Below are 23,382 nucleotides of genomic sequence, written 5' to 3'. Positions count from 1 at the left end.
ATAAACTTACCCTGTTGTAAGGATGCAGGGAAATTCAGTGCTATAATAAAGAAAATGATTAGAATTTCTTTTGCCTTGTATTTTTATTATCTAAAAAAGGGGGAAAATATAAATTTCGCTTTGATTTTTTTTGGAAAAAAAAATTTCAGCATAGAAGAGTAAGTACCTGCTCATAGAGAAAATTTGATAGAAAAATAATTTTTAATAGACAACTTGCAGTGGTGGTCTAGAAAATGTATTTTTAAAGAAAATGTGGTTAGAAGTTAATAAAATATCTCCAAGGTTGCAGTATTGGGTTGATAGTCCCAGTTCCCATTACGAATTTTTATTTACTCTGGATCTTTTAAAATATAAAATATTAGGAAGTTAGGACAGTTTCTGTTAAGCGTATTCTAATTTTGAAGCTCTAAATTTAAATATGAAAAGCTTATTTTGGCCAGGCACGGTGGCTCACTCCTATAATCCCAAAACTTTGGGAGGCCGAAGTGAGTGGATCACCTGAGGTCAGAAGTTCAGCCTGACCAACATGGTGAAACCCCATCTCTACTAAAAAGAGAAAAATTAGCTGGGCATGGTGGCACCCGCCTTTAATCCCCAATATGCAGGAGGCTGAGGCAGGAGAATTCCTTCAATCCGGGGGACAGAGGTTGTAGTGAGACAAGATTGTGCCACTGCACTCCAGCCTGGGTGAAAGAGTGAGACTCCATCTCAAAAATAAATAAATAAAGATAAAATAAAATAAAATGCTTATATTGCTTTTTAAAGCATTTTACTATAGACTTAGTTTTCAAAACAAATATGTAAAGAAAACGCGCTGCTCTCATTTGACAGAAGACAAAATTTGTCAGGGCCTGGCACCTACGGCACAGGTCAGAGATCATATTCATTCCAGCTCTGTCAGAAATCAGGCAAGTCATTTAACAGCAAGTGTGTGTTTGTTATAGGTTTCAAAGAGCTTATCATCTGTAGATAGTCAAGTTAACCTAAGAAATTTTCCTATAGCCACATACCAGGTAGGACAGGCAGGTAATATAAAGAAGCAAAAGGATAAATGACTAAAAGGGTAGAAAATGGGCTTTGAAGATCTTTTTTGCAGCACAATTAATAATAAAAATAATGATAATAAATCAGGGTCATCAGTATGTGTGTAAAGTAATTAGGGAGTACAGCAGTTCTCTCCTTGCTGGCTAGTCTCAGCTGAAAATTGACTACCATAGAGTTTTCTGAGGAACCCTTGTCCATGGAGAAGGTCCTCAGGTGATGTAAGCATCACTTTCTTCTGGATCCTACAACCTCGCCAGGGCAGAACTACAGTCTACTGGCAATCCTCATCCTGCCTCTCTGAAATTCAAGGAATTCAAAATTATTTTTTTCAATAACATTAACTGAGCATCTAACATGTAACTAGCAATGTACTCTGTTCTGTAATATATAAATATCAAAAAGGATTAGACTATGCTTCTTCTGTTCAGGATCTCATAATCTTAAAAGCAATTTGGTAAGCTTATAATGTTATAGAAATTAATGTGCAAGGCATAAAGGAGACCCATATGTACCCAAGTGGGTCAGGAACACTTTCCCAGAGGAGGCATTTCATCTGGTGACAGAAGTTCTCATGAAAGTCAGAAACTTAAAAAACAGAGATCTCAGATCCTAAACTCATAGCATCTCCAGTTGCCTGACTTGATTCTAAGGCTATAATAGGGGAGCACCAAAACTTGAGTCCATGGACTCATGTCAAGACCTACTCTTCTAAACAAATGTAAATAAAGCTTGGTACAAGTGAGAGAATCTTGTGTGTCCTGTGAGTCACACCATTCAACAATGCGTTTCTTGCATCGCTGAAGCTGTCCCAAGGAATTGAGTGTAGGAAATAAGTCAGGAGCAGAGCTTCCACCTACACGAGAGACCAACGCTTGTGGACCAGACTCTGGGAGGCAGCAGCACTCAGCCCGAGGTGGAGATTCAAGCCTCATCTATCTATAGCTCTAACAAACTTCAGCACCCTCATATCACATGCAAAGGACAGGTGTGTTTTCCATTTAGCCTGCTAATTCAGGCCTGCCAACCCCTGCCTCCCGAGGAGGCTTTCAGAATTAACTAGATCATGTTGGCAGCTAACTAAACAGCTAAGGAAAGAAGGCATTACCTCATCTTTGCACTGGCTCATTTGATATTCCACCTTCAATTACTCCAACTGAAAGTTAAAATAAAAATAAAGTATGGCCTCTGTGTGTGTGTGTGTGTGTGTGTGTGTGTGTGTGTGTGTGTGAAAGGAGAAATAGAGAAAAGAGAGAACAATAGAGATTTCAGGTTTTAGAGGCAGAGAGAAAAGTAAGAGAAAGTATTTGCATTAGGATCTAAGTGCAATTTGGGAACAGTGGAGAGCATTAGAAAAAAAAAGCCCCAAATACATTCATTAATATTCATTAATTTGCTTGTCTTTTTAAAGAATTGATTATTTACTATGGGTTAAGCACTATGGGAGACAGTGAAGATGTAGGGTGAACCAAATAGAAATAACCCAATTCCATGCACATTTAGTTCCTAGGGAACCACTGAATTGGACAAGTTCATGTATTCTTGGAATTCTGGTAGCAGCTCTATTTCATCCTGAATACCTGAACCAACTTTCTAGGTGAAGTGGGAGTCCAGGACACAGACACAGAGGGAGTTGCCGGAGCCAGAGTAAACATGAGGCTGTACTGACATTGACTGTTGGGCACAGAGCTCTCATAATTAAATGTCTAGGCCCATAGATGTATATGTCAGATTTAAATAGGTCTGAGAGACATCAAAGAAAGTGTAACTTGGAGAAAGATAGTGGAAAGGGAGTGAGATTTGTAATAAATGGAATGTGGGACTCAAGGAGAATGCCTGGAATGCTTGAGCCCAACATCCAGCTAATTGGGTCCCTGCAGTTTGGGGAGACAGGCAAAAAGTGGAGAGCCAACTTAGATATGCCAACCAAAGGAAGTTCAAAGATGAATGGGTTTCTCTTCTTAAGGACTTTGATAGCCTTGTAAACTGACAATGCTGAAGTAATGTGGTTAGGACAAGGAGGAGGAGAGAGCCTACGTGCTGTATTACTGATCAGACAGAGGAGGCAAGCGGGAAGCCTTCCTGGAGAACTCAGGAAACAGAAAGAGGAAGTTAGCTTTTCCAAATGGAAAGCGCTGTTTTTCAAAACAAGCTTGCATTAATCTAAGGTTTTTGTAGTTCTATGAGTTTCAAGGCAACTTAAGAGATCTTGATTGAAGTATTTTGAGTGGGGAAGACATAAGCACACAGTTTGTTAAATACTCTTTTATTCTAGCTCTAAGTAGAAGAGTTTGACAATTAATGAAAATAGAGGAGACAGAGTTATTCAGTCAGTAACAGGATGCTATGGCTTGAATGTTTGTGTTGCCGCAGCATTTATATATTGACATTCTAACCCAGAATGTGATGGTTTTAAGAGGTAGAACCTATGGAAGGCGAGGGTGATTCCTTCATGAATGGGATTAGTGTCCTTATAAAAGAAATCCCAGAGAGCTGCCTAACTTTTTCAGCCATGAAAGAACACAGCCAGAAGGCACCAACGATGAACCAGGAAGACAGTTCTAACTAGACACCAAACCTTACTGGTGCCTTACTCTTGGATTTTCCAGCCTCCAAAACTGCAAGAAATAAATGTGTTCTGTTTATAATCCAACTACTTTACAACATTTTATTATATAAACCTGAACAGGCTAAGACACAACATTTTCATGATGAGGTAGTGAGAAATTGAACTGGTATCATTACCACTAATGTGAAAGGGAGAAGACCATTCACAATCACACAATGAAATTCTGTAAAAGCTTTATCTCATTAATGATGTTTCTCTAATACAGAGTGTCTCCATGAAGAGATCTATTTTTTATTTTTTTGGCATAAGATAAACTAGTAGAAAAGCATTCATCTTGGAGTAAGAACCTCTGGCTGCGAGCTTCAGCTCTGTCACTCATTAACACAATTAAAGACATTGAACAAGTCACTTCTGCTGCATGGATCTCTATTTCTTTACCTCTCGAATACAAAAGGGAGGTGAGGCCATTTCTAAGCTTCCTTCCCAGGAGAATACGCGAACATTCTAGCTGTTTACATACTGCAGATGGGAGTGAGGATTCATAAATATGAATCTGTTTGCCTTAATTCATATTCATTTCAAGAAATTGAAGAAACTGTGACTACAGACCTCCACTAGGACGAGCCATGCTTGCTGGGCTCCATTCTGCTTGCAGCCCTCTAAAGTGAGTAAGAGGACTCAGGGCTTTGTACAGGGAGTATGAACATGAACCATACCAGCTAAAGGCTTGAGGTCGCAGCTCAGCCATGCTGGCTGCAATGATGAAGACATGAAATGAGTATAAGGAAGATAAATGAAGATGAAGATAACAAATAAGTAATTACTAGGATTAAATGTTTGCAAAATGTACCAGAGTGGAGTGCAGCCATGGGAGAGAGCCAAAGTACATTAAGTAGAGACAGAGGAGGGAAGGTGAGGATGATGTTTCTTTGTGGAAGGCTTATCATCAAGAATGTATCCCCAGGGAGCCTGTGCAAGGGGCTTACCATTCCTGATAAGCAATGTGCATGGCCTGCACAAAATAAGCTTCCTCCACAAAGTTGTGCTATAATTATGAGGATTTCAGTCTGATTTTTAAAGCACTAAACTTGTTTTTCAGCCAAGAGCTTGTGGTACGCGTTTGTGTGTGTGCCTGTGCAGACATGTGATAGTCGTGGGCAGAAACTCCAAAAGTAAATCATAAAGCTTTTTTCATATGTAACCCCAACTACAATGATAAAGCCTGTGCTTGACAGAGAAAAACCTGAATAATATTATATTTGAAAGGAAGTTTATTAAAGCAACTAAGAACATGGGCTCTGGAGGCAGATTCCTTCAGAGCATGACCTAAGGCTTACTTCAGTTTCTTCATCCTTAAAATGAGCATTATAGGCTAGGTATGATGGCTCATGCCTATAATCTCAGCCCTTCGGGAGGCCAAGGCAGCCTGATCACTTGAGCCCAGGTAGAGAAGGCCACCCTGGGATACACCGTGAAACCCCATGTCCACAAAATAAATAAATATACAACTATATAAATATAGATATAAATACATACAATGTACAGACATACATACAAATATTAGCTAGACATGATGAGGCACACCCATAGTCCCAGCTGCTTGGGAGGCTGAGGTGAGGGGATCACTTGATCCTGGGAGGTAGAGGCTACAGCCAGCAAAGGCTGAGATTGCACCATTGCCCTACAGCCTGGGCAAGGAATTGAGATTCTGTCTCAAAACAAAAACAACAAAAAAAATAAAACTAAAAGAAAAGCACTATACAAATACTTGCAAACAAAATTCTAACCCTCTCTGCACAGCCGGAGTGGACCCCTCTTCTCAGCCAAGTGCATTCCAAGGTCAGCCTGAAATGCTAGTTCAGGCCATGATGGGAGTGGGGCTTTGACATTATACCCTCCTCAGTTTTGTAATTTAGGAAAAGCCAACCAGCATTAACATCCACACAGACCTTAAATCTAAAAAGAAGCATTTACAACCTATTCTCTCTGAAGCCTGCTAGTTGGAGGTTTCATCTGCATAATAAAACTTTGGTCTCCACAACTCCTCATTGTAACCCAGACATCCCTTTGTATTGATAATAACTCTTTCAACCAATTGCCAATTCGAAAATTTTTTAAATCTGAGACCTGGAAGGCCCCTTCCCCTTTGAGTTGTCCTGCTCTTCTGGATCAAGCCAATATAAACTGACGTCTCATGTCTCTCTAAGACGTACAAAAGCAAGCTGTACCCCAGCCACTTGGGTCTTCAGGCTTTCTTTATGGGTATATCCTTAACCATAGCCAAATAAATTTTCTAAATTGGTGGAGAATTGTCTCAGATACTTTTGGGTTTACATGTTTAGGTCATAAGATTGTTGTGAAAATTAAATGAGTATTTTTATGTTAAAAAAGAAATCAAGCAGGGACTGCCACATAGAATGTGCTCAAAATTGAAGGCTTGTATGAAAAGAAAGTTTAAAGAAAAATTAAAAAGCAGAACTACAGAAAGAAGAAAAGGGTTTTTTTTTTTTTAAGTTATGTTTAATTCAGGTCCTACAACACATGTTTTTTGAAGGACAATGTATTGTTCCCATTTTTCATATATCATATGTAAGATAAATGAATTCTAGCAAGCTCCTATTTTAGAGTAAAAATTCCACAGGGAAAAGATAGTTTCTAAATTACAGATTTTACATTGATGTTCTCTGTTCTTTAAACCAGTAGTTTTGTTTTTATGTTTAGCCTCCATGCATGAGGCAGTGGGTTCGTAGCTCACCTTGGTCACATTATAGGTATGATTTAAAGTATCTTGCTTCTTACTCAGAATTCTTTGAACTCATTCAATTCTTGAACTCATCCCAGAGCTCAGTCCAACATCTCTGTTTTTTGTCCCCTAAATTAGTTCCTTCTCCCTTCTCACAGCCCAAGAGAGTAATTAAGGTTTCCTTCTTTTTATGGCTCCCTTTAGGGGCTGATAAGCATCATCTCTTAGCAAGGCCTGTCCTCAAAGAAATGCAAATGATAAAGGCACCTGTTTGTTCCTGCAGAGGATAAAGAGAAGAGTGAAGAATGCAATGTCTCTGAGAGAATAAGTTTTTTTTTTTTTCCTGACAGTTCTAATAGGATGGGGTGAGACAAGTAGTTCTATAATAGATATACAAAAGAAATGCTTGGGAGGTCTAAAGTGGGCAGGCTTTTATCCTGATCAGGTGAAAATTAAAATCTTTAGAAAGAAGATAGTTGTAGAAACTGCTGGGGAAAAGGGTAAGCTTCCTCTCTGCTACTAGAAGTTTCAGTGACATAAACTGACAATAGGTAGGTTAGCAGGAGAAAAGGCATCCATGCTTATTAACATGCTTAAGCATGGGAGCCATATGAAATAGGAGAATAAAAAAAGGGCCAGATGGCGGAAGCTTAAATAGGACTTCATAGGCAAGAAGAAAACAGGGAATGTAGGCAATTTTAAAGGGTAATAAATGATTTCTAGGGGAAATAAATTGGCCCAAACAGCAATATTTTGTAACTGGTTCTCTGAAAATTGAATGGAACCGAAGAAAAGACAATAGCTTGGGATAAAGTTCCTCCGAGCTCTGGAGGAAGTGAGAAGTGAAACTTCACTGTGAACAAAGATTATTTTATTATGTAGATAAAAATCTCCCAGGAAACTGATGGAGATAAAAAAGTGTGTGGTGTGGTGACAACTTTTAGGCCTTTTTCTTCTCAGGTGGTTAATCTTTCTAGGTTATTTGATAAGACTCCTATGGAAGGATTTTAAGACTATTGCATTTCTTTTGAAGGATGTTTCCTCAGTCAGGTAGGTGAGCTTCCAGAGATAGCCCCTCAGAGAAATGTGTGAAGGTGGGGGTTGAGAAATAAGAGAAGATTAGAAAGTCCTTGGTTCTGAGACTGCTTCTAAAGTCTTCCAGCTGCCTTTAATTCAAAGGTGCTCAGCATGCCAAAGCTCCATGCTTTGGTGTATTGTGCTCTGAGCCCTAACATTTTCCTGCTCAATTTTTCTAAGTTTCAGACATCAAAAGCTAAGTTGGTGGCTGTGGAGAGAAAAAGCATACATTAGTAGCTGAGCGTGGCAAAGGATCCCATTAAACCACTCTCCCATCTGGGGGTATACGTCGGTCCAATTAGACAGTTGGGTCTTATTTCAGAAGGTGGGGTTTGGAGGCTTCCCATCAAAGCTAAGCCTCTATATGGTTCAAGCAAATAGATCTTTAACAAGAGGCATTTTTATGGGAACAGAGGAAAAACAATGGTTAATGTTTTAGCCATTAAACATGGTGTTGTCTATAAATTAGTTTTTGTTTGTTCATTTAGAGTTTAGAAGGCCGTCAGTTGAGAAGATTCCTAGATTTCGGTTTGAAATATCTTCGCTTGGAGCTGAACTAGGCAGTGACAGTCTAACAGATTTTTCTGGATTATAGTTTATATCAGATGTCCCTGTGGACTGGCCCCCAGATTGTACTTTGTAATACCTGTGAGATTTGGGTGGATTCTTCTCTTCTTGAGGCTGTCAAAATAGCATGAGGCTCTGGGACCTGTGAGGAAGTGACTTTTTTAACTTACAAGATTAGAAACCCTGTGAGGAAAACCTCTATTCAAAGTATGAGGCCATGTTTCCAGGGGCTTCTATAGCTTCATAATATCAACCTCAGTTCCTTAAAGCTGTCTGGTCGTATCTGAAGATATAATATTCCAGTCAAAGCCTTAGTAATATAATCAGTGTTTCCAATTGTCCTGGTACAAAATGAACAAATTCTTATTCAACTTATGTAAATAACTACATTCCCGTAATATAAGAATACTTTTAGCTGAGGGTACTGGCGGACGCCTGTAATCCCAGCTACTTGGGAGGCTGAGGCAGGAGAATTCACGAACCTGGGAAGCGGAGATTGCAGTGAGTCAAGATTGTGCCACTGGACTCTAGCCTGGGGACAGAATGAGACTCCATTCTCCCCACACCAAAAAAAGAAAAAAAAAAAAAAAAAAAGCTCACAAATAATGATAGGGTTTGGTTGACATTTGGTTCAAATCTCATCTTAAATTATAAACCCCATAATCCCCACATGTCCTGGAAGGGAATGGTAAGAAGTAATTGAATCATGGGGATGATCTCCCCTATGTTGTTCCTGTGATCGTTCCTGAGTTCTCACAAGATCTGACGGTTTCGTAAATGGCTATTCCTGCTTCACTTAGCACTTCTCCTTCCTGCTGCCTTGTAAAAGAGGTGACTTGCTTTCTATTCACCTTCCACCATGATTGTAAGTTTCCTGAGGCCTTCTGAGCAATGCAAAAGTGAGTTAATTAAACCTCTCTACTTTATAAGTTACCCAGACTCAGGTATTTCGTTATAGCAGCATGAGAACAGACTAATACAAATAATTTCCAAATTTTACAGAAATCATGCAAAAAGAATGCTTCAATTATATCTATAAAAATTTATATATTACCAAATTGCTGTAAGCCATAGAATGCTTATAAAATGTCTTTCTGCACCCAGGAAACAAAACACAAAAATAATCAGCAACGTTTCAAACAAAAATTCATAAAAATGTTGACCTCTCATTAGTGTAGTTCCTTGTAATTAATTTTGTTTCCCTTGATGTTGTGTTAGCAATTTTCTGAGTCCCATTTCGGCATTAGTTTTGGAAATTCTTACCAGATCCAATCATATCAAAAATTACCAGAAACTTGTACTTGTCACAGTTCTTTTTATTCCCACATACGCTTAAAGACAACACTTTATCATTAATTTTTCCCATCGATCCTTAATGACAACACTTTATGATTATAATTGCCTGTAAAAAACTTAAGATAGAACATCAAAGTAAAACAATTAGTTTTGAGCAACAAATATTAAAATGACCGTGGCTAAATATCTGATGGTAGTTATAATAATGTCACAATTGACAAGGAAGTTTGCTTATAGCTGCAGCCTACAATTATTTAATAGCCATAATTTTGAGTGATAACGTATAAAATGACATATCAGACATTTAGGAAACTCATAAAATTTGGAACATATATTAATAGTACATCTATGCAAGTGTAACTCAAAAGAAGTCAAATCTAATTTTTTATTTGGCAATGCTTTCCATATATCAAACATACCGAATAACCTTAATTGGTTTGTTATTTATATTTCGTAATTTCAGGTGCTATTCGGGTATTTCCAAAACTCGATTTGAGTTCAAAAAGGCTCCATTGGTATTATGAAATTAAAAAAAATAAATAAAGGTTTAATACACTTAATCAAAAATAGGATCACAGATCATTATAAAATAATATTCATTCATCCAACCTGAGTTAGAATTAAAAACTCAAAAGCAAATACAAGATGTTAAACCACAGTTAAAAAACCCTTTACTCTTTCATAGAAAGCAGACTCCATTTTTCCAGCTACTCAGAAGACCCAACAAAGAGAGCATGAGTCGCACAGTGTTTCTCACTCTCCTCCTCTTCTTTTTGTAAATCACCCAAAAGATTAACAATTTATTTTAATTTTAATTTTTCTCAATACTACGTGAAAATCTTAATTCCAAGAGAACACTAATGTTTACTTTTATATCAGTGCACTTTTGATATTAAAGTTCATTTTAAGAAAACCTCATAAATAATGTCCTTTTAATCTTTGTCAATTGATTACACATATAATTGTTATGATTCATCTGTTCTAAAATTTTTATATCTTTTTAAGATATTTTGCAACTTTTTAAAACAGATATATATTTTTTAATTTATGTAACTTTCTATAAATCTCTCTCCTACTTACTGATTTCTTTCTCCTTTGTTTATGTCTATATTAAATTCATTTTTAAAACAACATTTTAAAATCTTCTGAATTAGACAAAAATTACTTCTTCAACAGAAACCAATTTTCATGTCTTTTTAAAATAATTTTTCTCACCAAAATACACTATTTCTCTTGCACATCTTGCACAAATAATTGTTTCCATTAATTATAGTAAGTTTAATTACATATATTAATTAAGGTTGCAATTATTAGCAATTGTAAACCAGCATTCTGCAGACTAACACCATTTTATAATTTCTAGAAATATGTTTTACCTTATAGAATAATATTTCAATGTATAATAGGACATATTTACTAACTAGCCCAAATTTATTGTGTCTTTTTATAAACTTAAGAAACCAAAAACAAATAAACATATGTTTAACAAGTAATGTTTTAATATTTCATCTTATTTGGAAATGACCTAGATATTCAATGAATACTCATTTAATTTGGTAAAACTCTAATGATGTGGTTACCAAAGAGATTTAGAAAAACTTTAAACTTAATATTAAAACATAATTATTTTTTTAAACAGTTCATTTCTAAACTTTTATTCCAGTTACATATATTTAATTAACTTGCATTTAGGTCAAATTCATGCTATTATGATTTTAAACATCTAATAGAGATAAAAATTGTGTGTCTGTATTAGATTTAATGTTGACAGACATGCCATTTTTAAATAAAGTGATATTATTTCTATTTACCAATGATTATAAAGCCACATAAACTTTAGAAGCATTTGAGCTTATTTTTTGAACTATAAATACTCATTTATCTCTAAATCAATTTAGTACTGTGTAGACAGTATACAAACACAGAGATATACATAAGCATACATAAAAATACAGACAAACCAAAATAAAGAATTTATAGCTCTGATTTTATAATTTTAATCATGGGGCAAATAAAACTCACTAGTTTAAAAGGACACTTGGAGCCTGGTGCTGTAAGCCCAACACTTTGGGAGGATGAGGTGGGAGAATCGCTTGAGCCTTGGAAAGTTGAGGCTTCAGTGAGCCGTGATCACACCATAGCACTCCAACCTGGGCAACAAAGCAAGATCCTATCTTGAGAAACAAACAAAAAAGTGAAAACACACACACAAACAAACAAAACAACAAAATAAAAGGACAGTTGGATACAAACCGTGTCTTTGTAAATGGTGCAAATTAAAGACTGCCTGTTTCACATGGACAAAGCCCCTATTGAGTTTTAGAAAAGACAAGGTAGGAAATTTACCTATCATCAGCACACAGAAAGGACATGAGTTTTTCCAAGAAGGTATTTGGGTGTGTCAGAGAGGTAGGGCAAAAAGGAAGGTTTAAAATATATGCTAATGTAATATAAAATAACAGCAATCCATTACAGGATTTTATAATAAAGTATACAAATGAGAGCCTATAAAAAAAATGTAGAAGCCTGTTTTAAATAACTGGTTCAATATAAGAAGGTTGTAGTTCAAAGACCAATTTTGTTAGGTAGATGGCTTTTTGTTTTTTGTTTCTTAACTAGATTTTGATTTCAAAGCAGAGCCCAGTAACAAATAGGGCCAACAAGGAATTTGTGGCTTCTGAGGTCCAATACTTACACATGTAAAAGACAGGTGTACCTGGAAGGCAAAAGACTAAGATCTTTAAAAATTAAGGACCTTAGCATGCAATAAAACAAAACAAATCTGAATTTGCCCCCTGCAATAATAATCACTGCTGCAATTACTGCTAATTACCTTTAAAATTTCTGGTCTTGCTAGTGACTCATCAGTTACTGAACACCCAAAGGTCAAGGTGTCCTCTCACAGTATAAAGTAGCCCTTGATACTTCTAAAACTCAAAAAGATCACAGAGCAGACTGTAAGACAGTGCAGAGTCTCAGACCTCAGTGGAAGTAGTCCAAGACTCTTGGGGCTCCATGAGGAAGACTGAGCACCCCAAAAAGGGGTTATGTGGCATCTTTTCTGCGTTTCTCAAGGGGTGCCTGGGTTGCTAAGGGCCCATTTCTGATGCTTTTATGTGATAGCCAGAAGTCTGATGTTTTCTGTTGAAAATTTTTTATCCACTAACCATCAAATAGAGGAAGTAGAAACTTTAAGAGGAATATATCAAGGGGACCAGGTAGAAATTTGAGGCCGTCAAAGAGAGGTAGAGGTAGCAGTAAATGAAAGAACAAGTCATAGAGGAGTCTGTTTGGGAGTATTTCAGAAAGGCCTATGGAGTTTTACATTTTACACAATCCCTGGCAAAAATCATGTCCACCAGAAAGAAAGCAGACAGAGGAAACAGTGCGTATGGTTAACAAGGATTCAGAAAGTGGAAGTTTCCGTCTACTGTGACATTTCCATGGGAAACAATGGATCCTATAGAGAGATTAGAACAACCTAAAAAATGTGGCTGTTTTTAATAAACCAGGCTTTTTTACTTTAAATTGAACTGAATTGGGGAAGGAAAAGTCTAAATCAGGGACCCAGACATCCAAATGATCTTCTGGTGGAAAGGATTTTACTTTTGTTTTAGGTCAGATTTTTGCTCTTAATTGTATTAGGAGAATTTCTAAGGCTTGATGTGACACTATTTTGTGTCTTTCTATTGATTCAATCTTCTCATAAATGCCAATTGTGTAATTGCTTAGTACACGTTTTCTATTTTTTTTTTTTTTTTGTTTATTAACATTTTGGTTTTTGTCAATATAAGTAGGAAGAAGTTTTTTTTTTTTTTTGTTTCTTCAATTTAAAGTATCTATTCTGTTAATTGACAATTAGGATCTCCAATGGTACGTTTATTTCAATAGTGACTCCATCCAAAAAATCTCTTTATGGAATAACTGGAAACTAAATCTCCAGGTTCAGAATAAGCTCTTTAAGCAAGAGGTTTCCAAAAAGAGTGCAGAAGATGCAGTTGCCATTACCCCCCAAATATTTATCGACAGAAATAGACTAAGATGGCAAAAAGATACCTGTTACCACAGGTGGTTGAAGATGGTGCTTACAAATGGTGTCTCTAATCTCCACCCAAAATATGGAGTGCTTCTTAGTCACAGACCTGTCAATTTATGACATTGGGTAGGCACTTCAGGCATTAGACTTTCTGAACACTAACCAGGCAACCGAGCTTCAAATAACAAAAGGCCCTTAGGGATGAGACATCTTATTAAGAGAAACTCCGCTGAGAGCTTTGTCCTTTTCGGACAAAAGGAAGTGCTGCTGAACAACCATTTGTGCCTCAGGTTTCCAGTCTTCTCAGACTGGCCAGTTGGCAGGACCGAAAAATTGGGCCCTCGACTAGGAGAGTCCAAAGGAGGAAGATTCTCACTTGGTCACAAAGCCAGGCTGTCAGGATACAAGATGAAAAGAGAACTTTATACCCCAAAGTTCTTTTTACGACAAATTACACAAAAAGAGAGACAGAGCAAAATGAATTCCTCTCAAATTCTGGGAGGAAAGGGATGAGACGACATGAGTATTCATACCAGAAATACGCCAGAGTTCTAAAGACCAGTCCTAGGAATACTTTTTTCCTATTAATCTAAATTTTGCAAGGAAGGAAAGACAGAAAGTGATGCTCACCATTCACCCAGCTGGAGTTCATAGAGATGAAGGGGGCTGGCTGCTAAAGATTTCTTACCCTTTTGCCAGCTTGTCAGTGCTAGGTTCTGTCAACTGTAGTTTCAAGTGGACCAGTGTGTTTGTTGTATCCTGCCAACTATGCCAGATCTGCAGGGCTGAGAAAAGACAAAACAACTTCTACTCCACCCTTTGAAGTGTTCTGAAATAAACGGATAACAGGATGATTAATAGGAGAATGGACATACAAATTTATTTGTGGACAAGCCTGGGAGCCATATAAAATATGACACTTAATGAATGAGTAGATGCTGAAGCTTAAATAACAACGTCCTTATAGCAGTGGGGGAGATTAAAAAAAAATCTAGGCAATTCTGAAGTGTAGTAAAAATTATTTTTAGGAGTAATGAATGGGAAAAGAGCAGGTAACAGTTTTTAAATGATATTTTTTGCAAATTAAATGGGACCATAATGCAGATAGTAGCTTGGGACCAAGGAAGGTGAGGTGCAGAGCTTCACTATAAACAAAGGTTGCCATGTTATACAAAAGTCTCCCCTCCCTAAAGGGGCCCAACTTTTGGGTCCTGTCAAGTGGCCAGTCTTGAAAGACTCGAAACCCAAGACACAATTGTTATTCAGCAGCCTTCTCTTTGTCCAAATGAACAAAGTGGAGGTTTTCTTAATAAGAAGCTCCACCCATAAGGGACTTTTGTTGTTTTAACCTCAGTTGCCTGGTCAGCAATGAGAAAGTCTAATGCCCCTATTTTCTGCTGGCCTCAGAAAATAGATGAAAAGTCTGAATAGGTGTGGTGACAATTTTTAGTCTTTTCTCCTCTTTGGTGGTTTATCTCTGCTGATTAGTGAGATTCCTAGGGAGAAGGTTTTAATACGATTTCATTTTTCTTTAGAAAAAGTTTCCTCAGTCAGATAAGGGAACTTCAGAGACAGCCCTTCTCTGCCATTAGGGATTGGGGGAAAAACAAGAAAAAATTAAAAGTCTTTGGTTCTAAGGCAGCTTCTAAGGCCTTCCAATTCCCTTTATTTCAAAGTGCTCAGCATACTGCAGTGCCATACTTTGGGGTATTTTTCACTGAGGTCCGACAAAATCAAAGGTCATGGTTTCGCATTTGATGGTAAACATGACTTGGTCATTTGGGTGTGGTGAGTAAGGAGGTGAAATGTCATGGAAAAGCTCAAAAGAAGAGCAGATGGGCTTAGGGGTCATACTCACAGAAGAGCCATAATGTCATCTATCAGAGATTTGGGGTACTTGTGGAGAAAAAAGTTAGATGGGGCTAGAGAGAAAAGGAAGAGGACTATTCTTCTTGCTGAGTGCCTTATGTTTGCTCAGTTTCATTCAATCACACTGGAACTTTGAGACGCAATTTTTATACCCACCTTTACATAAAGAAGGTTCTTGGAGTTTTGAAAACTTTGCCAAGCATTGCTTAGCTGGAAAGTGCTAGAACTCTCTCACTCCCATTTCAACCTGAAGAGTAAACACATGTTTTTGCACTTACTCAATAATGAGTCAAGGTAGGTCTCTTGTCAGAGAGCCAAATGAAAGGCTCGTATTTTATATGCCTCCAGTGCACTTGGCGTAATTAAGAGTGTAATATAATTAAAGTTGTAGCTAAAGAGAATAAACAAATAAATGTGTTACAAGTTTGTTGACTAGGCAGGAAAAAAGAAAAAGAGGCAGGAGACAAGTGTGGGGTATAATATCACAGACTATGGGGCAAAGGGGGTTGTTTCCTTCCTCTCTGAAGTTTTGAGTTTTCAGGAGTTAACGGAGAACAGATTAACTGGAGAAAAGAAATACAAATTTTTTAACATGCACATATGTGTAATTGCCTAATGGGTTTTTCATGCTCATGGCACAGACAAAACCAGTTCACTGAGATCATGGCACTGCAGTAGAGTTTAATTGATGTGAGGGCAGCCCACCAGGGACAACTGGCGTTATTTCTCAAAGCAGTCTCCCCAGAGGCTTGGAAGGCTAGGTTTTTATGGACAACTTGGTGGGCAGGGTGAGGAAATGAACGCTGCTGAACAGTTGGAGACGAAATCACAGGGGTGTGGAAAATGGTTTTCTTGCCGAGTCTGCCTCTGGCTGGGGCCATAGAATCAGTTGAGTCACCAGTCACAGTCTTGCTGATATCAGCCTGAAAAACATCTCAACAACAACAACAAAAAAAAAAACTTTAAACTCTGCAATAGAGATGTTATCTATAGAAACAACTGGGAAGGTCTCAAATCTTATGACCTCTAGGTGCATGACTCCTGAGCAGTACAGGATTATAGAAAGTATACCCACAGTTTTAGCAGAGTTCTGTCCTCTCTCATATTCCTGATCTGGTATGGTAGCCTTTCATTAGTTTTACAAAGGCAGATTAGTCTGGTGGAGGGCTATTATTAGCCTTGTTTTAATGTTAAACTGTACATTAAATTCCTCCCTATGCCAGGAATGACTAAAGACAGCTTAGAAGTCAGAAGCAAGATGGAGTCAATTCTATTAGATTTCTCTCACCATCACGATTTTGTGAAGATGGTTTCATGTGCACTGGAAACATGACTCAAAAGAAAGGATCAGATAGTTGAGACTCAAATACTCTCTTTATGGGAGGGGAGGTGGTTGGGGAGGAAAATAGGGTATGTAGGCAGTTTTGAGGAGTAGTCAGTGATTTTTCAGGGAAATTGAATGTGCTCAAATGATATGCCGTCATCTGAAATAAGGCACTTCTGAGCTCTGGAGTCGTGGCAACAAGTTGTGGGAAGGCTAAAGGTGGAAATTCACTGTGAATAAAGATTGTACTATTGTGCATATACAGTCTCCCTGGTAATCTCTTGGAATTGCCCTCAGAACAGATGAAGTCCAGGCTCACACGTATAATCCCAAGCTATTTGGGGGGGCTGAGGTGGGACAATCCCCTGAAACCAAGAGTTTGAGATCATCTAGGGTAACATAGCAATAATCCGTCTCTCCAAAAAAAAAAAAAAAAAAATACACACACACACATACACACACACACACTGTTATATTTGGTAATGTAACAGTGTTTCCAATTGTGTCTTACTACAATTACACATGTTTAATACATATATTAGGTGGCAAGGGTGGTGTGTGCCTGTAATCCCCCCTTCTCAGGAGGGTAAGGTGGGATGATTGCTTCAGTCCATGGCAGTTCCAGGCTGCAGTGAGCTCTGACTGTGCCACTGCACTCCGGTTTAGGTGACACAGTGAAGCCCTATCTCATACACACACACAAAGAATAGATAAAAAGTCTGTCTGGGTGTGGTTAATCTTCTAAGTTATTTATGTAAAACTTCTATGGAAGAGTTTTAAAACACCTACATTTCTTTTAAAAGAAGTTTCCCCAGTCGAATAGGGGAACTTACAGAGACAACCCCTCCCTGAGCTGGGTGGGGTACTGAGAAACAAGACATGGTTAGAAAGTCATTGGTTCTGAAGCTGCTCCTAAGGCTCTTTCATTTTCTTTAGTTCAAAGAAATCGGTATGCAAAAGCACCATACTTTGGGGTGTCATTTTCTGAGCCCCACCATTTGCCTGTCTGAAATTTCCTTAAAAGTTTTACATGTTGAAAGCGGAGTTGGTGGCTATGGGGAGAAAAATGTTGGGAACTGAGTGGCAAAGAATCTCATTAAACAAGCCTTCCATTTCTGGGACTAGGGTGGCTCAATTAAACAGTTGTGTTTTATTTCAGGAAGCGATGTTTACAGAGCTTCCATCACAGTTAAGGTGAATGAGTCTTTAATATGTGGCATTTCTAAATCAGAAGAAAAACAAAGGTTGAAGTCAGTGGTAATCTATACACTTGTTTCTCTGAATTCTGGAGGGCAGTCGGTTGAGATAATTTCTAGATTTGAGTTTGAAGCATCTTCATTTGGAAGCAGCCAGTAGCAATCTGACGGATTTTTCTAGATTACAGTTTGCACATTACAAAAGAATGTCTATAAATAAGCTCTTGTGGTGATTTCCCTGAAGGTTACATCAAGCTGACCAGCTTTGGCATGTAGGGCTTCAGAAAACCGATAATTTTAACATTAGTTATTTTGAGTCAGAAAATGGGGAGAAAATTGGAAATGCTATAATTGTTTGGAGACTCATAATCAAATACTGGAGGAAACCAGAAGAAATTCAGATCCAGTCCATATTACAGGAGAAGGATAAATCTCAAATACAATGAGCAGGCTGAGAACCTAAAAGTGGGTATAGCATAGTTTCCTTTTGAAACATATGTTTTCTCTCTTCGGTCATTGTAATTTTTACCAAAGATAATCACACAAAGTCCAAGTTGTTTGCAAAAATGAGTTTGACCATCTAGGTTCTTTTTAAGTTTGCTTTGCTGATTTTTTTATGAAGAATATCAAATTAGACTTTTAAAAGGCCTCACAGCCATCAACCCAAGCCAGAGACATCCTTAAATTGTGCCCGTAATACCTGTAGACTTGGGTTAATACTGCCCTTCTCAATAATGTTCTCAAACTGTCTCCAAGCTCTTGGGTTTCTCAGACAATGACATTCTTTACTTATCAGGATGGCAGGCATGTAAACTGTTTATTCAAAGTACTAGACTAGTTTCCAGGGGGCTTTTTATTGGCTTCATAAAGTCAATCTCATTTCCTTAAAATGGTCAGATTATATATGAAAGTCTGCCTATTAAACCAAAGCTTTGGTAATATAACAGTGTTTCCGATTGTGTCTTATTACAAGAAGGATAAATTCTTATTGAACTTGGTAACTATATTGCCATAAAATAAGAATCCTTAGGAATAGTTTCCAAATTTTGGAGGGATTAATCAGGGAGGAAAAAAGTAAATGTTTCAATTTCATTCACAAAAATACACATTATCAAATTGAAGCAAGCTATGGAAAGCTTAAACGTGAAAAAATAATGGAAGACAAAATATAAAAAGAATCAGCAATATTTCAAACAAAAAGTCATAAAAAAAAATCATAGTTCTTCATCAATTCAGTCCCAAAGAATTAATTCTTATTCTGCTAAAATTGGGTTACCAATTATATGAGTTTAGCATTCTATTTTATTAAAGTCTTGGAAATTCTCAAATTTTCAGAAAACTGTACTTGACAAAGTTCTTTTTATTCTTCCTGTACCCTTCCTTGAAGAAACAGCACCTTAGGATTGTAATTGCCTACAAAAGCCTTTCAGAAAAATCATCAAAATAAAGCAGTAAGTTGTGGACAGCAAGACTTAAAATGGCAATGGTTTAAAGATCTGAGAGAGTTCATTATAATAAAAAAAGAAACCGACAAGAAAATTTGATTATTTCTGTGGTGCTTATATAGTAATTAAATGTAATAAGAAAAGATTATAAATGATAGCATTATTTTAAGATGTATGAGAAATCCAGACATTGCATAAAATCTTTGGGCACATAATAACATATCCATAATAAACGTAACTTTAAAAAGTTAAATATTATTTCTCATTTGACAAGGTTTTCATATAATTTAACATATTGGATAGGCCTAATTGGTTTAATATCTTTTTAAAGGGAATTCTAGAGGCTTTTCTTAATTGTTCAATAGTTAGTTTGGAGGTCAAAATGCCTTAGTTTTGATTCTTAAGGGGTTTGTCAAATATCAAGGGTTTAAAACATTTGATAAAAATAAAATCACATATCACCATAATATAATATTTATGTAACCAGAGTGATAATAAAAAGATTTCAAAAACAAAAATGGGAAGTTACATAGTTGTAGAGAAACTTTTACTCTTCAGTAAAGAAGAGACTCAGTTTTCCTATGTAATCAAAAGACCTAATGCTACAGTATAAGCTACAAAGACTGTGTTTCCCTCTCTTTCTCTCTCTCTCTCTCTCTCTCCCTTTCTCGCTATTTGTCTTGGTCTATTTTGTGTAGCCATAGCAAAGCTCAAGGACTTGGCCCTGGGTTCTGGTGAGGGCTTTCCTGCTGCTTCATAACATGGTGGAGAATGTAAAAGGGAAAGTAGATGTGTGTGAGGAGGCCAAACCTGTGAGCAGTCTGGCTTTATAATAACCCATTCTTGGTGAGAATAATCTATTCCCATGGGAACTCATCCAGCCATGTCAGAGCAAGAACCCATAAACTACTGCAAGCATGTCTCTAAGACACAAGAGCAGAGCCCTCATGGTCCAAGCACCACCCATGAGTCCCCACTTCCCAATGCAAACACATTAAAGACCAAATTTCAAAAAGAGTTTTGATTGAGAGAAATAAACCATATTCAAACCATAGCAATTTTACCCCTGCCTCCCAAAACTCATGTCCTTCTCAAATAAAAAATGCAATCATATCATCCCAATATTTCCAAAAGTGTTAACTTGGTCCAACACCAATTTGAAAGTCCAAAGTCTAAGGTCTCATCTGAGACTGAGGACAAGTTTCTTCCAGTTGAGAGCCTGCAAATTGTTTTTTTAAGTTATTTGTTTCTAAGATACACAGGTGGAACAGATATTTGGCAGATATCCTCATTCCAAAAAGACAAGTAGCCAAAATAAAGAAATGACAGGCCTCATGTAAGTCCAAAACCTAAGCTGGGTACAGTGGCTCACCCTTGTAATCCCAACACTTGGGGAGGCCAAGGCAGGAGGATCAGTTGAGACCAGGAGTTTAAGACCAGTCTAGGCAACATAATTAAGTGTTATTTAAAAATTAGCTGGATGTGGTGGTGTGCACCTGTAGTTCCAGCTCCTCAGGAGGCTGAGGCAGGAGGATCTCTTGGGACCAGAAGTTGGAGGTTACAGTGAGTCATGATAGCACCCCTGCATTGCAGCACAGGTGACAGAGTGAGATAGTGCCTCCAAACAAACAAACAAACAAACAACAAACGTGTCTAAAATCCAGCAGAGCAGACATAAATAGCAAAGCCCAAGAATAATCTCCTTTGATTTCATGTCTCACATGGTGGGCAGGCTGGCTTGAAGTATGGGCTCCCAAGCCCTTGGAAACCCCTGTACTTGGCAGCTCTTCTGTGTGCAACCTGCAGGACTACCCATCTGTGCACTTGGCAGTGGGGAGAAGCAGGAAAAGTTTAGGAAGTTATCACCTCTGTGACTGCTTATAAGGCGTTTTGAGTTTCGTCACGTAAGTGCTCAGCATGCCAAAGTGCCATGCTTTGGGGTGTTATTTTCTGAGTCCCAACAACATGAAATAGCTGAATACACGTGGAAGAAGAAAGTAGACAATGATTGTGAAAAACATTTCAGAGTTGCAGAGTCCTCGTGTATGAAAGCAATCCAGTCCTCAGACTTTAAGCTATAGAACATTTTGTATAACATTCCATGGAGTAGTGTGGGAATGCGAAGCTATCCTAACCATGTCAGAATATGCGTTTTCATCACCTCTGTGATGGGCTCGGCAGTGTTTCCTAGAGCTTCTTAGGCCCAGTTTCCTTTCACTCATATTTTCCTCTATTACTGTGACCCAAATAAAAACTCAGTGGAAACCAGGCTAACATCATAGCAAGCTCATCATCAGTTGTGTGGAGGTGGAGACCTGCTGTCATTAGCATGGGGGAGGAGAGATGCTAAAATTGTGATTTTACCAGAGAGGAATTACACAGCAACTTGGAGAAGCAGTTTAGAATTAAATAGAAATGGAAAGAAGTGCTTATGAAAATCTCAGCATTCATAAATAAAATAATGTTGTGGGTGTGTTAAAGATGTAGATATAAGTCTTTTATACATCTGTCTTTATATTTTCATAGTAACCGTTATTTTTCAAAAAAGTTTTCATATTGTCTGCCAAATTTGCTCATGACAACTAATTGGAATACAGAAGAGGAGAAAATAAGGACAGAGAGCTGAAGTGACATTGCCACCATGCTGCTAAATCTCTCATGGTCTCATTTTCTTCCTATATTCAGGAAAATCATCCATTCCTCTCTAATTTCCACCCATTTTTTCCCTCCGACTTACTTACATTTACCCAAAGCACCAATGAGCTTGAACTACTTACTAAAACTGAGAAATAACAAAAATACCATGTTGTTTGACCTCACAGTTCTCTGAAAATTACTTACCATGAGACAAGTTACAAACAGGTGAATCTAATGTCCTTTAATCAACAATTTGCAAGACCAGTGAGGTGGGATTCTAAGATGTGCTGCAGGTATTTTGCTATCATAATAAAGTGTTAAAGTTTGTGAATAATTTGCTTTTTAAAAAATAAACGAAGTGTATTTAAGATTATCCCAATGGTATTCCTACAATACCACACTCACTTGCTTACTTAAATTCCAAGATGTTTTCTAGACAGCAGAAAAAATAACATGATTTGAGAATGAGCAAAAGGGTAACTGCATAACACTGAAGCACTGGAGAGGCAACTGTCAGTGAGGAAATAAGACTGGTATTAGTTCAAGGTCATTAGCAAGATAGAGGTGTGATTGTTATGGCTTACTCCACTTTACTTTTTATTTGAGCTATAGATAGAGATTTAGTCTGAAGGAAACCAAGATACATAAAGTAAAATAGTGCATCTCTTTGCAAATGAGCAAGAACACTATGAACACACCAGTTAGCAGAACCTCAGCACTTAGAAGTTCTAAATGAAATGCAAGAGGGTGATGGGGATGACAATTTTAATAGTGCTAATTAATACCATGTTAGACTATATAAATTCTATTGATTGAAATTTAAAACATAAACTACCAATGCTTCTTTTTCAACGGCAACTACTTGCTCTCCTAATTAACATTAGGTAAAATGGAGACCTGGGGAAAAAGGTCAAGACTTGTTTTTAATAGCTGAAAATATATTTATTAAAGGACAAATTGTGAAGTTGTTTACCGATTTTACTACTCACTTTTGTTTTTTAAGACAAAGTCGCATTCTGTTACCCAGGCTGGAGCACAGTGGCATAATCTTGGCTCACTGCAACCTCTGCCTCCCAGGTTCAAGCAATTTTCCTGCCTCAGCCTCCTGAGTAGCTGGGACACAGGTGTGCACCATCATGCCTGGCTAATTTTTGTATTTTTTAGTAGAAATGGGATTTCACCATATTGAACAGGCTGGTCTCGAACTCCTGACCTTGTGATCTCGGCCTCCCAAAGTGCTGGGATTACAGGTGTGAGACACCGTGCCCAGCCACTATTCAGATTCTTATAAATAACTTTGCCTACAGCATTATTAAAATCTAGTACTGACTGGGCTCAATGGGAGGCCAAGGTGGGCAGATCACTGAGGTCAAGAGTTTGAGCCAGCCTGGCCAACATGTTGAAACCTCGTCTCTACTAAAAATACAAAAATAAAATAAAATAACCGGGCATGGTGGCACATGTCTGTAGTCCAAGCTACCTGGGGAGGCTGAGGCAGGAAAATTGCTTGAACACAGGAAGTGGAGGTTGCAGTGAGCCAAGATTGTGCCACTGCACTCCAGTCTGGGCGACAGAGGGAGAC

The 23,382-nt window shown here is 37.7% G+C and overlaps 1 protein-coding gene across 1 annotated transcript in view; it reads left to right on the top strand.

Annotated features, from left to right (window-relative positions):
• The window catches only part of CNTNAP5 (contactin associated protein family member 5), an 865,582-nt gene that overhangs the window by 284,500 nt on the left and 557,700 nt on the right, over positions 1-23,382 (top strand). The gene's annotated exons all lie outside the window — the stretch shown is intronic.

Source organism: Cebus imitator, unplaced genomic scaffold (assembly GCF_001604975.1).
Source record: "Cebus imitator isolate Cc_AM_T3 unplaced genomic scaffold, Cebus_imitator-1.0 Scaffold167, whole genome shotgun sequence".
Taxonomy (NCBI): Eukaryota; Metazoa; Chordata; class Mammalia; order Primates; family Cebidae; genus Cebus; species Cebus imitator.
This window is presented reverse-complemented; position numbering and strand designations above follow the sequence as displayed.